The sequence below is a fragment of the Aythya marila genome (genome assembly GCF_965140915.1).
Source record: "Aythya marila genome assembly, chromosome: 11".
Taxonomy (NCBI): domain Eukaryota; kingdom Metazoa; phylum Chordata; class Aves; order Anseriformes; family Anatidae; genus Aythya; species Aythya marila.
Window position 1 is genome coordinate 201619 of NC_139052.1, and position 11748 is coordinate 213366.

The following is an 11748-nucleotide window of genomic DNA, read 5'->3' on the forward strand; positions in this document are numbered from 1 at the left end:
TGTGAAAATCAAACATCTGTGTCTTCAGTGCATTTGTTCTTAAAGAGGTCTTCCACATGCTTCCACCAGCTACGGGGTACTTCCTCAGAATATCTGCTTGCTGCAACTTCCTCAGAAATGTTGGAGATATTTTTTTATCTACCTAAAGATAGAAGAGCTTTGGGAGAAGCTCATTATACCTTCAGGTACAGTCAAAAAGTGCCTCTGTTTGTACTGCTATCTTGAGATAGATACGAATCTTCAGAGATTATGACCTTTGGAAGTCTTTTTGGTTTGGTTTATGTGTTTCATTTATTTATTTATTTATTATTTTATTTATGGAAAGATCTTTATGAAAGTAGTTCTATGTGGGCTTGAATACCAAAAAAGATCTCTTCAGTAATTTTTATTGTCTGTCTGGAACAAATGTACGAAAAGCTCACTAGTGAATGCTATGGCTGACTGCAGCTTCTTCAGGAACCATTTTCATTTGGTCTCCGTTGATGTTTGCATGCTCTGTGCTTCGTTAAAACCACTCCTTCCCTGAAGAATATATATGTCTACAGCTGCATGGGAGAGGGTGGACTAGCTCAGCTTTTCTTTTAGGGTTGTCATCACCCCAAACCTTTATCACTAAGCCTAGAGGAGGAGCTGCACACACCAGTTTGTGGTTTTGGCACAAAGATATTTTAGTTGCTGATAAAAATATGTACTTTACAGTTGCACTCTGTAAATATCATAATGTTAGCTGTTACATGACAATCGTCTACCTCAGTAGTTACTGTATGAACTAGGGCTAAATGGATGTATTGGCCTTTGAGATCCTTGAAGCAAAATAATAATAATAATAAATGCAGGGTTATGTTGCTATTGTTGTTCGCAATAGGCATTAGATAGCTGTTATTAAGTACTACTTTTGCCTGTTAAGAGGATTTAAACCTTGTAAAAAAAAAAAAAAAAAAAAAAGAACTGTAGTTTCTTGGTGACTTCCCACCAAACCACTCTTATTCTGTCCACATAAGACTGATAAAATAGCATTAAAAAACAGCCAGTGAAAGTCAAAATGGAAAGAGTTAACAGTATGGGTATTTTTCTTCTATTAGTCTCTCTTCATAAGTTCAGATCTTCAGACTATAGTAGGCTACACTTGTTAATTCAAGAAGTGCTACTAATTTTGAAGATGGGGACAGTGTGTTCTTGTCACACGCAGAAGCAGCTGAAATGAAATATAACAGGAACAGGTCATGGATGTGCCATCTAAAACTAAGTCTGTATTAACTATCTGGGGATCTACAGTTCCTTTAGCTTGTTATCTATTCAACTTATGTACTCTTTTTTTTTTTTTTTTTTTTTTTCTTCCCCTCTCTTGAATGGGTATTGAAGCTGGCGAGAAAAAAAATAGAGGTATGTGAAGACTTCTTTGCCCCTTCTGGGTGTGCAGGAACTAGGGAGGACTATCTCAGATTTTCTCTGTTTGCCCATGGATATAATGATGTAATTTGAGAGCAGCTTTTCAGGATGGGGTAAAAGCACCTCAAGAGAGCATCTGTTTCCTTGTACCTGAAAAATGGGCAGGCTACCTAGAGTAGTTTAGCATGAGTCTTCAAATTTCTATAGACTTATCTGACAGCTAAATACTTTTTATACTTTTTTTTCTGGAGTTGTCTATTGCACCTTAACTTTTGAAAAGCTTAAATTGTTAAGCACTGTTTCTGTTGTTCAAATTATTCCTACTTGAAGGATATTTGAAGAAACCTCCTCTCTTCCCTAACTCCTACCATTTTTTCCCCTCTCCCTGCCACCACAGTAACTCCTGTAACTATTGTCACAACTATCCTCAAACAGTTATAGGACAATGATAAGAAGAAGGATTTTCAGAAAGTGAGTTTTAGAGTTATATAAACTCTCCTGTGTATCTGTCCAAGTTACGGAGTGTTTTGTGATCCATTTCTCATATAATGTCATGGTGTTTTTTTCCTTTTTTTTTTCCTTTTCTTTTGTTTTTCTCCTTTTTTTTTTTTTTTTTTTCCAAATACAAGAAACAAATGTTTTGAAGTGATACATGGAGAAATAATACCGTAAGTCTTAGCTTAAACTATCTTAGAGCTAAGTAGAATTTCAGGTTGGAAATGCTGCTTTAAAATATTTCCCTCTGTGTTGAAATATATTGTTCTAAGCTTCTGCATTTCCTCCATCTTGTAAGGCCCACAAGCCAGTTGTGTAAAAATGTAGAAACCATGCTATTTGTTTAAGCCCTCTCATGTAAGTGTTTGATGGAATATTACAACTTCATGCTACATGACACCAGGCAGTAATTGTAGTTGTCTGCAGAAGAAGCTGCTGGCAAAAGCAACATAGTTGTGTGTGATTATGGACTAAAGCAACTGAAATTCCTCTTTGGCTGAGAGCTCAGAATTCAGGAGTTCTGTGGGAATCCAGCATGTGACTCAGAATTTTTCCCTAAAGCTGTGATCGTTAATATTATTTTTGACTTTTAAAGTTATGAGAAGTAAATATGCTTAATCTAGGTACTTCCTAATAAGCTGTGAAATGCAGACAAAGCAGAATTTGTCATAGCCTACAAAGGTAAGACTTCTGAATCATCTGTAATTATGTTTTGGGTAGACCTGTGCGGTGTCAAGAGTTGGACTTGATGATCCTTAAGGGTCCCTTCCAACTCAGGATATTCTATGATTCTATGATTCTATGTTTAGCAGCTGGCCCTAGAATGAAACGTTAGCTTGTCCGTTATGTAGCTGCTCACAATTAGTGTTGTGTCTATACAAGTAAAATGCAATGTATTTTTAAGAGCAAGTTACAACAAGCTAAACCCAAATTTAAGCAGTACTGAAATTTATTCCCCTGAAGAGACATGCTTGCTGAAGATTGTTTCAGAAAACAGCATAATGGAAACACTTTTTTGCAGAATCCTCTCAGATTCAGTGTTTGGGATTAAGTCAATTTTAATATCTGAAACACTGAGGATTATTGGTAGTTCTTGATGAAGTTTTTGTAGATTGTCTCACATCACTGCAAAGTCCAGTGCCATACTCCTCAGTAATACCTAAGTTATCTGAAGGAAATATCTTGGCAACTGCTAGCAGAATGACCATGGTAGTTTGGTACTCTGCCTGGGGTATTTTACTTTGTTGTTTAGATCTTGGAAGGAAATTTCTCTGCTGCAGTTGTATGATGGAAACCATTGGCTCTGCTGTTAAAAATCATATGGCTGGTATATGTATTCAAGAGGAAATCTGATCCTTATTTTCCTTCATGACGTTGTTTATATTTTTAGGCTCGGGAGATGTCAAGTTCAGGAGATCTTCTACTAAAAAAAAAAATAATTGATTAATAAGCTTGAGTAATAAGTAGGGAAATCAGGTTATGAGTGTTGTAAATGATGAATGTTCTTTTATAATGAATAAGCAAACCAGCTCTATTTCATATAAAAATTGTTGAGTAATCCTCATCTCTCCATGACATCTGGTTCTTTACTGACCTTTAACAGACTCTGATTTAATTCTACAAGACAAAAATGATAAAATCACTCATGCATAAGATCATTAATTAAAAAAAATAAATAAATAAATAGACAGCTTTTCTTAGCATTCAAATGTACTCGTCAACTTCCAAATTTTGTCAATAAAAAAATGATGAAAATAATCTCAGAATTAGCCCAAAATCATGCTGCATCTGCTCTATGCTGGAAGAGTAATGTATTGTGGTGAAATACTTTAGAACTGTCAAAATACATAAATAAACCAATCAAAAAAAAATCCAACCTAACAAAAAAACTACCTCAACAGCTATTTTGCCTGAGGGAATGCTACAGTTCTTTCTCACTGCTAAACCTCCTTTTTCCAAATAATTTAAGTACTGATACCTGGCTTTCCCACCTGAAAGAAACTGTATAATCACATTGAATTGCATTGCCATTAAACATATGCTAACGTTAGTCACAAAATCTGAATCTGAAATACATTAAATTCCGTGCTTATTTCTGTTATGGAGGAAATGCTACAACTCATTTAAGGAAGTGCAGTGATTTTCTTCTTCTTTTTTTATTTGATTTTAGCCAGTGTGTAACAAGAGGAATATAATCCAAAACTTTCATGGAAATAAAAATCAATACTGTTACAAGTTAAACTCCCATTTTGCTTATTTTTGTAATATTCATGTGGTTATGATATGTGGAGACAAGGATGTGAAGTTTTTTTGCCCTATGGGCAGTTGAGTCAATTTTGAATCAAAATGTCCCCTGACATTATTTGAAGTTGAAACATAACAAAGAGTGCAAATGAATGGCAATGCATTAAGAAAGATGTCTCCTTATTCTGCTAAATCCTTAGTTATATATACTTGGTCTGGTTTCCTAGCACTCCTTTTAATTGTCACGGAGGAATTCTTAAACTCTCCTTAAGGTATAGCTGACACATAAATGCAGGGTTCTAAAAAAAACTTAGTCTGAATAGGCAGTTCAAGTTGCTTTCTTTATAAAGTGCAGGATACAAATACAAGGCCATGGGTCAGTCAGTACTGTTTATTTCTGCATTCTTAGTAATGCTGCTTTGGTATGACAAAAAGTCAATACCACATCCTGTAGAGTTCTCTTTATTTTTTATTATTTTTTTAGGGTGGGGTGGGGGTGAGAATACATGAGGAGAAGCTTGTATAAAATATAATTTTTTCGAAATAGGTCAGAGGTTGAACTCGATGATCTTGAGGTCTCTTCCAACCTAGAAATTCTGTGATTCTGTGATTTTGTGAAATATGTGACTAGACTAGTTAATGCAGGAACAATACAAAATTTTCAAAGGGACAATGCAAAAATAACCACAGAGTAATAAAGATGGGAAAAAAAAGGAAACAAATAGAAGGGATGAATGTCCTGGGCACTTCTTGTTTGTGATGCAGTTTCTTTTTATGCACCTTCAAGGAAAAAAAAAATCAATAAAAGACAAGCAATAAAAAAGAGCCTTGGGAATTCACAAAGTGTTTTTGAGAGCAAAATACTTTTTTTTTTTTTTTAGGTCTACCTGTCATTGTGGACACAAAGATCCAGATCTTGATTTAGAAGGAAGAATGAAAGTGGACTGAACATGAAATTTCATGTGACAAAAAACTGTCTAAGAAGAAAAGGCAAGTTACCAATATGTTTCTAAACTTACCTTGCAGTGAGCTCTACTCTAAAGGGTTTCCTGAATGTCCTACTAATTGGCTAACATATTAGAAAATACATAGGTAGAAATCAACATAAACTGTATTGCTGTGCCAGCTGCACTTATTTATCTGAGATTAAATCCTTAGTTTATAGCTGTTGTTAAACAGTAAACACATTCATTTTACATATTGGTTGTTGAGATGCTGAACTACAACCGGCAATTATACTTAACTCTATGGTTCATCTTTTTTGGAAACTCTGATATTAACATAATATAGATGACAACAAAAGTTGTTAGACTAAGGCTGGGGAAAAAAAAAAAAAAAAAGTAAAAAGCTGTATAGTAGAAAAGTTAGAGCTCAGCTGCCCAAATATACCGCCTGCAATATAAAATGTACCTGCCAGTAGAACATCTAACATCTATGAAGAATATTAGATCTGATTATTGCAAGACCTCTGCACCTGCAGAAGGTATAGTCAGCACCTTAGAGACTGCAGTCCTATAGCATCCAGTCTGTCATGCACACTCAGAAGTCTGATAAAATTACTCTTTTTTATCTATTTTTAAATATTTCTTCTTTCTGACTTAATCTACTTGTTTAGGAAAGTACTATTTCTCAGGTCATGATTTGTGGCATTTCTTGGCCCTTTGTTGTACCTTCAGATCCTTTTCTATGGAGACCAGGAATAAAAATTCAGACTGCAATCTGAGAGGGTTCTTCCCAGATGTGGAATGTGCCAAATTGCTTGCTGTTGATGTGGGCAGTAGCTATAATGCCTGTAAAGGAACTAAGTATTCTGCCAGAGTGCCCCCTCCATCCTGTATTCCCAGAACAATTTGAATGTTGTGTCATAGCCATGTGCCATTTTGAGACCTGCACAGGCTTGCAAATTTTTTATTCTGAAAATGAAGAGGTATACAGCTCTGAAAGTAGGGGGTGGGAGTGCCCTGTTGCCAGTAAAACCTCAGTGCCTTCTGCGCTTTCTCCCAAAATAAGGCAAAATATTCAAAATAGTTTTATGAGCGTACATTCTGTAACTAAGTTACATGAGTAGCTTTACTGAAAATTGTAGGACTAGATAATTTATTTTAAAAATCCTTAAAATCTAGTAATAAAGCCCTAATAAAAAAGCACTCCATCTCTATCTTCATTTGCTTCCTATTCCTGTTGTGTGCTGACTAGAGATGAGATTATGAAATCTTTGAAATAGCGATGATCTTTTATGAAGTCCGTCTGAATAAGGACTACTGTAATATCCCCCCCTCCCTGAGTGGCAATATTACTGTGTGCATGGTGTGTTGTCCTTAACCTCAGGCAGGTATGTCTGGACTATCTATATCTGCTCCATTAGCAGTAGAGGAAAGGCAATCATTTCTAGAATGTAATTCATCTTGTGTAGAAGTCTGTGTTGTGACTTAGTTTCTACATCCCTCTGTAAGAGGCACTCAGGTGCCACAGATAAGTTAGTTTAAAATTCCTATTTAGTTGGTCCAGTGTACATGATTTTGTCCTGTTTATAGGTAGAAATGTAGTTGGTAATTATTTGGTTACTAATAGAAACTACACTTCTGACTAAAGAAAATCATATTCTAGGATACTGGTAGATTTTGAAGATGAAAACAGCACATTATATTAAGACAGTTGTTTTTTAGTGTCATTCTAATGTATGATTTTACAGCCATGTTTAATATAACCTTTCAGTTATCCCTCTTAATCTTTAAAAGTGCAGTGTATTTTACTATAAAGACTTCAAAGGATATGTTCTGTGGTTTGAACTTAAGCTAATATATAGTGCATATAATAATCTACTGATACACCTAGCAGTTCTTTACTTGCAAATGTTCTGAAATCACATTGCCATCTCCTCCACTTATAAAATCTTCCAGTGCAGTTGGTGCATTTCTCTTGCAGCTGTCTTTGTGACTATTACTGCGATCGTATTTCTGAAAGTAGTAGATACATGCAGTAAATACTTGATTTGAGATTTCTTCTGTGATTTGTTAAACAGACTGTTGAGTGCTCTCTTGGCTTTATAAATAGTCTTAAGATACATGTTTAAAGTGTGTATAAAGCTATAACAAATGAATAAGTAGAAGTGTTCAAATAGGAAAATGCGGTTTTAATTTCCAGTGAATCACAATGGTAAATAAAATTAATGATGAAATACTGAGAAGAAACAATCCGGAATTCTGTTGGTTTTCAGTCCTTTCTGACTGTAAAATTACCAAGAGATACAGCTAGCTATAAATGGCTTTTTGTAAGATTGCACTGTGCTCAATGTTTAGCAGTAAGAGGAATGGATGCAATGTATACCCAATCTTGTGTGGACAGAAAGAGAAACGTCTGAAGTAGCGAGGAAACCTTAAGGCTGCTCTATTTCATATCCAGCTATTTTTCTTCTTCCATTCTGGTACCTTTGGGCCACAATGACATTCACTTTGGATCCCCCAACAGATCTGTGGGAAGTGGATGGAGTGAGTGTCTATAGCATACAAATCAGAATTGGGTTAAAGTTCTGGGAGTCGTGTTGTTGGAATACCTTTACCAGAAGATGTTCTTTGGTGGTGTTTTGTGCGTCACTCTCAACCTAGACACAATCTGATAAAATTTGTTTGGTAATAAATATTCAGTACATAATTCTTGGCAGGGTTTTGGAGTGGCTGGGGAGTTCCTCTTCTTCCTTTGATAGCTTGCTGAACTGCAGGATCCTTTGCAAAAAGACAGGACTATTTTTCAATGGTAGCTATCTTGTGGATATTTTCAGCTGTATTTATTGTTTTCAGATCCTGGTGGTATTACAAGAATGTGATAGATCTGTTGAGTCACTTACCATTTGTCATGCGTTTTGTGATCAGTTGCTTTTTATTCCTGTAGTTAAAATTGTGAATAAGCAATTGTAGCCATGGTGTTTGAATTGCTCTGTTTGACTTGCTCCTTAAGTCATCTTTGTCTATTCAGCTTTGATTTTTCTAAATGTGTGTCAGAGGAATTTTGAGCACTTTTCTGGGAAAGTCCTCTTTAGCTGACAGTGCTCTAATGATGCATCTCTAAGGCATCTTCTGCCAAGGTTATTGTAAGACAATGAAACATTCTGCTGGTGCCATTGAATAGTACTCTTTGTGTTGCACTACTTGCAGATATTTGTGGATTTTATTTTGTGCTTTAAACACCAGCTTGGCTGACCTAGTAATAAATTGATTTTGTTGGTTCTAAATTTACTTTTATAATTGACTGAATATTCCGAAGTAGTGGCTGGTATATCCTTTGCATAAATTTATTTATTTTTACCACTCTGTAATAAGTTCCCTAAAATCACGGGAAATTCCTAAGGTATCTGTTGCTGATGCTTTAACGAGTTTTATATTGGTTTGCCACTAAAATATTCAGTGGAAGCTGGAATGGGTTGGGGTATAGATCCAGCTTTTATAGATGGTAATTTGTTGAGAATTAACTATCAATCCCAAATATTTCCTTGCAGAATTTGTATATTTAAAAAAAATGTAAAATACTGCTTAAAATAATGTTACCCTAATCCAACTAAATACCATTTGTCCTTCGTGTGATTAATTTCACATAGAATCATTGAATGGCTTGCGTTGGAAGGGACCTTAAAGATCATCTAGTTCCAACCCCCTGCCATGGGCAGGGATACCTTTAGACCAGGTTGCCCAGGTCCCATCCAGCCTGTCCCTGAACACTGCCAAGGATGGGGTATCCACAGCTTCTCTCAGCAGCCTGGTCCAGTGCCTCACCACCCTCATAGTAAGGAATTTCTTCCTAATTTCTAATCTAAACCTGCCTTCTTTTAGCTGTTATCGCTTGTTGTGTCACTACACTCCCTGTTAAAGAATCCCTCCACAACAGTACTTATTCCAGTAGTGTTCAATCTGTGATATTTTTTAACTGGTTGCCATTTTGGTAATAACATACATTTGTTGAGGGTTCATCCATTTGCTGGAACTGAATGCATGAAGTCATGATGAATCCCGCCAAAGTCTAGCAGTGAAAAAAAAAAATTACACACATTTCTTTCTACTACAATAAAACTGCATAAAACATTAACCAAAAAAAAAAAAAAAAAAGAGGGGACTTATTTTGATACAAAATGAACACAATTCTACTATTTACTGTATATATTTTGTTTGTTTGTTTGTTTGTTTCTCCATGAAAGGAAGCTTGTGTATCCAATATGCTACATGCATGTAGAATGTATGTACAGAACTGCAGTGGGCTGCGTTCTAGTGTCTGTCACTGATGCAAGTCTGGAGTAATTCTGTGGGGTAAGGTTAATCATGAAGCTTAGTGCAAAGTCTAAATTACTCAAGTCTGCCATTGTAGTTGACCCTACAGTTATTGCACAAACATTTCAAACCTACATATTCAATTTTTTTCCAAACATGAATAGAATAGAACCTAATACGAATTTCAAAATCAAGCCTTTCTTTTTGCATGTGGTCAGAAGCCTTGTAACATTCTAATGCTAGGCTTTGGCTATAGTGAAATAACATTGGTTTCAGTGCCAGTGTTGAATTGCAGTTGTGATTTGGATGGAGGAACTCTACAGCTGTTTGGCTGCTAATGTGTCATGTGATTTGAGCAGTGATAAGAGACAAAGAGAAAGGGCATTCATGGCTTACAGTGTTGCTAGCCTTCCTGACTATATCCATGCTGAGCATACAGTTGCAGTGGTTGTCAATATCAAACGTCTCAAAGGAAAGCACAGCACAAAGAACTCACTGAAAAGCATAACTCTCCATGGGTTTGAGTTCAAAAATCCTCTTCCCCTCCTATTTTGTAAGTTTGTAAAGTAGGTTTGGAATCCTAAAACATTTAGCATATACCATATTTCTTGATAAGAAGAGGATTCAATATATGTCAGATATATGACAGTTATCATAGGAGGCTATGAAAGCTTTTAAAAAAACTTTCTTTCTTTCTTTTCTTTTTTTTTTTTTTTTTTTTTTTTTCTCCCCTCACTTTAACTAGTTCAGGGAAAGAGGCTACTTTCTTTCTAATAGTGCTTATAAATATTTCAGTCTTTTTTAGTATCTTCATTGCAATAGCATCATTGGAGGATGTTTGGTTATCTGTCTTTTAAGAGCATCATCCTCAGCAACCTAGTCAATCTTTCAGCATTAGTTATCCAAGTGCCAATCTGCAAAGACGTCTTTGGCATGCAAAGACATGCCAATCTCCAGTGTGCTTCATCACTGTGAGAGCTGCCTAAATAGTTGGGATTTCAGTTATGAGAATTTTTTGCAAAGTTAAAAATCAGTGGTAGCATTACTTAAGTGTGACACCATCCGAATACATTCTCTGCCTTGGAATAATCAAGTGATATTCTTTATTACACACATGGTCTGTAATTTGGATAAAAAAATACCTGTTTTGGTAAGGCTTTGTTTTATCTCCTAGCAATTTATTTCAACTCTGTGACTAAGCTGGAATTGTGAACAGAATAAATGTGATGTTTTATCTGCAGTTTGTGTATATGTTTACGGAACAATAGTTTTCTTATGTTAGTCTAGATCGCTTCTGAGCACACTTTTTCTGTCCTTTTGATAAGCAAATTGCAGTAATGTCTCTAGAACTTATCAGCAGGATTCCCCAAACTTCAGTCTGCTTCACTGTTCATCAGTCTACCATAGGGATCTTTGATTTTCATCATGAAGAAGGAACAGAGTCATCAAACATGAGGATGCATTGCAGTTGGTGATGAGTGCTGTACGGATGGACCAAAACTTCAGGTGTGTTATCCTGGGATGGGAGATCTAGATTAAGACACAGAATGAGCCCTGAACTGGGGGTAGTAGAGCATAAGCAGATTTGGAGACCTTTAGATGAAGTGCTGATTATATGGTATGGGTACAGATACAGTAGAAAGCTAGGAAAGGCATGGCCACAGCCCAGTTAAGATGGCTTGGTCTGCTAATAGGACTTTCCAAGCAGCCTATGCTTGGGAACCCTCTTTAACCGCAAAGCTGTGCTTTCAGCTGATTCCAGACTTTCAAAAATAGGGCATTTTCTCGACAGAGGTGATATTCCCTGTGTCCTAGCAAGATAAGCACTATAGCAGCACAGACTACTGAACAGCCCGTGCTATGGATAGCAGCTCTGAGCAGCTAACAGCATGGGGAAGAGTCCAGCAGCTCTGCCAGCTAAGCAGCTTTCATACCACGGCCTTGGATAGGGTGTTCACACTGATTCAATGGCCCACTATTTTTAATCAACAATGTTCAGCTTCTTTTTGTTCATAATACAGAGAAAATCCTACAAGATTAGACAGATGGAGAAACAGAGTGCTGTATTACCCCTGTTATTCTCCAAATGGTAGCTCATTATATTCTTTTTGCTTGATCATTATACTTTGGAATGGACAATAAAGAGGAAGGATAACTGTTATGCTCTGTGGTCTCTGGAGTGCTGTTCTATTTATTTTCTAAGACAGAAAAATGCTTTAGTTTGCTCTTATGATAGATTATTACTGGTTTTATTATAGGTATGAAATTATAAACTAATCTTGCTTAAGATATAGCGTCTTCTGAGAATTTCTGTGCAAAGTCATATTTCTCTCTTTCTCTCTCTTTTTTTTTTTTCCTTCCCAAA